The 2,780-nt window shown below is 45.6% G+C and overlaps 1 protein-coding gene across 1 annotated transcript in view; it reads right to left on the bottom strand.

Moving 5' to 3' along the window:
• The window catches only part of LOC106813790 (zinc finger CCHC domain-containing protein 24-like), an 18,984-nt gene that overhangs the window by 439 nt on the left and 15,765 nt on the right, over positions 1 to 2,780 (bottom strand). The window lies entirely within an intron of this gene.

Below are 2,780 nucleotides of genomic sequence, written 5' to 3'. Positions count from 1 at the left end.
GACCACACACACTGAGAAAGGCGCGTGATACTGTGCGCGTGCTCCTATAGTGCACAATACGAACGATACACTGGTCGCTAGGCCGACGCGGTGCTAGCAGACGAAACTAACAAATTCGAGCTAAAATTCACACGGAAAATTAAAATCCCCGTAAAATCATTGAAATTATGCCATCGTGTCCCGCATCATAATCGATTGATCGTTTTTTCCCTCCCATTGTCTCCACGAACGTCCATGTTTCCAACAATCGGGCGCGCATTTCCACCTCGCTCAGTCACAACGTGCTGCTTGATCACATTAATAACATAAGAGCACCGTTCCAAGACGCGCGCGCGCTCGAGGCCCGCCCGAAATAAATATAGAACCTGTACGATCAAAAGAAATACACACAGCTCATGCAGTACACATTACTACGCTGCACCAGCGCACCCAGATCGCGAAATTGAAAATAAATTCTCCGAGGCAGAATATCGCGTCATAAGAAAATAACACCCACGATATAATTATGAATATATACGCACACCAATTATAATAATTATATTATTCATTATCTCTAGCAATTATATATAGATATCAACCCAACACCAAAAGAATTGCAAACATATATATAGATAGAACGCTCAAACTGTATGTCACACGACGCATAACCACATCGTTATCAAGCAGCAGCACGCCATATGAATCTCAGAAGACGTATCAATGATATGGCGCTTCTCAACTAGAAAATCACACGTTCGGACTCCGATTCTCAGTTCAAATATATATATAAACAGCGGAACTTGGGGGGGGAAATAATTCTCCACTTTCGGTACTCGATCCGAAAGCGGTATAAACTCAGCGAGCGAGACACACATTCACATCTCTTTAGTAGGAATAAAGCAGTTGTCGGAAAGGCGAGCGAGAGCGCCCCCCTAGCATCGATAATTCTCTCTCTCTCTCTCGTCGTTTGGCACTCATATTGGCACAAATAAGCTGAGACGATGTAGCATGGTATATACTCCCTCTTATCACAAAAGTCCCCCCCCTTCTCTACATTGCGCATGCTCTTAGCCCATGCACCATGTTAGACATGCTCATGCACAATGTAGATGGGGGAATGTTGTAATAGGGGGGCAAGGATACCACGCTACAACGGCCGTGTACAACCACCCACCCGATGATAACATTGGCAACAACACTGAAAGACCGACGATACCAAGAGGGTGGGTAAGTGTGTGTGTGGGGGGAGGGGAAGGACGCTCAAGTTGAGTTAACTTTGACCTATGACCTTAGTATACATGATACAAATTATATAGTAGCATAATTTTTACAGTCGATTACTTTTAATTAAGTAATTGTCGTTTCTAATCTGAAAGCGATATCCATTCACGCACACGCACACACAGCATACACGCAAAATTTTATGCACGCAAAATTGCACGTGCAAATGCAGTCAAAGAGGAGATAACAACGTGTGCATGCAAAACTTTACGTGACAGCACGCACCTGCGACGACGGCTGCTCCGACCCCGCGCCCCATGGCTGTTCATTTGTTATTCGTGAATATAACACACACGTCATCATGCATCACTTCGTTGTTATAATTATATCAGGAGTGAATAATAATAGATTAGATAATAATATATTAATAGATCTATTGTTATTCACGCGCTCCTGATTATATATATACTGTTAATTTCAAATACAAAATATGCAGGGCTAAGAGAGGGTGACAGCAGCAGGGAAACCGATATATGATTGCCGTATGAGGGGAGATGGAGCACCAGTACATTGGGTATTGGATGCCGGTCACTGCCTTCTCCTACCACTTCTCTCTCTCACACACACACACGCACGCACGCACGCACGCACACACGCGCGCGCGCGCACACAAATAGTGCTTCAGCCCATATCCGAAATGATGGCGAATCGGTAGAAATGCAGACATTGACGCAGGCACGACTGCGCCACCTGGTGGAAGCTTCCCCAGCGCCTGAATTTTGTGAAGCTGCTAAACATTTACATAAACGTGCTGATCGTGTGGCGATAACTTGGCACTGAGCCAACTAGGGATGTCGGTGGGGGGGAGGGGGTAGTACGTGTTATTGGGTCAGGCAGCAGACAGATCTCAACTGCAGTGTTTTCTTATGTGCCACGCATCATAGGGTTTCGGCCGAAGCCCCCGTATAAACATAACCATATCTAAACACACACACACGCACGCACGCACGCACGCACACACACACGTACCCCTCATCCCTGTACCAACACACACGCACGCACGCATGCATGCACGCACACATACACGGTCTCTGGATCGGCATCAAGAGTAGATAATATAACATGTTATTATTTACTCTTGATCGGCATCTATAGAAAAATTCCAATACCACAATAGAAACAAGTAGACAGTAGAGGGCGCTGTCAACTCCCGTGCTGCATCGGAAGTAAGGGGAAGGAACCGCACCACATCAGCATCATGATAAACAACCTCCCCCATGACAATCATCCCCCGTCTACATTGCGCATGTGCACACGGTGATTTGGTGACTGTGACTCGGACTCGGACTGTAAGTGTAACTGGAACTGTAAGTCGGATTTTCCTTGTCTTTTTTAATTTAGTGATCTTTCTTGCCCACGCGAAATGTAGAAGGTGAAGTCATAACCACTTGCCACAAAGGGGAAGGATGCATACAAGAGCGTATAAAGAAGGCCTTCTGTATACGCTCTTGATGTATACCATACTACACCACTACTGCTCCTGCTTCCCCCACCACAGCGTTACTCGTACAGTGTATAGT

The sequence above is a fragment of the Priapulus caudatus genome, unplaced genomic scaffold (assembly GCF_000485595.1).
Source record: "Priapulus caudatus unplaced genomic scaffold, Priapulus_caudatus-5.0.1 Scaffold825, whole genome shotgun sequence".
Lineage (NCBI taxonomy): Eukaryota > Metazoa > Priapulida > Priapulimorpha > Priapulimorphida > Priapulidae > Priapulus > Priapulus caudatus.
Note: the sequence above shows the minus strand (reverse complement) of the source record. Positions and strands in the feature narration are given on the sequence as shown.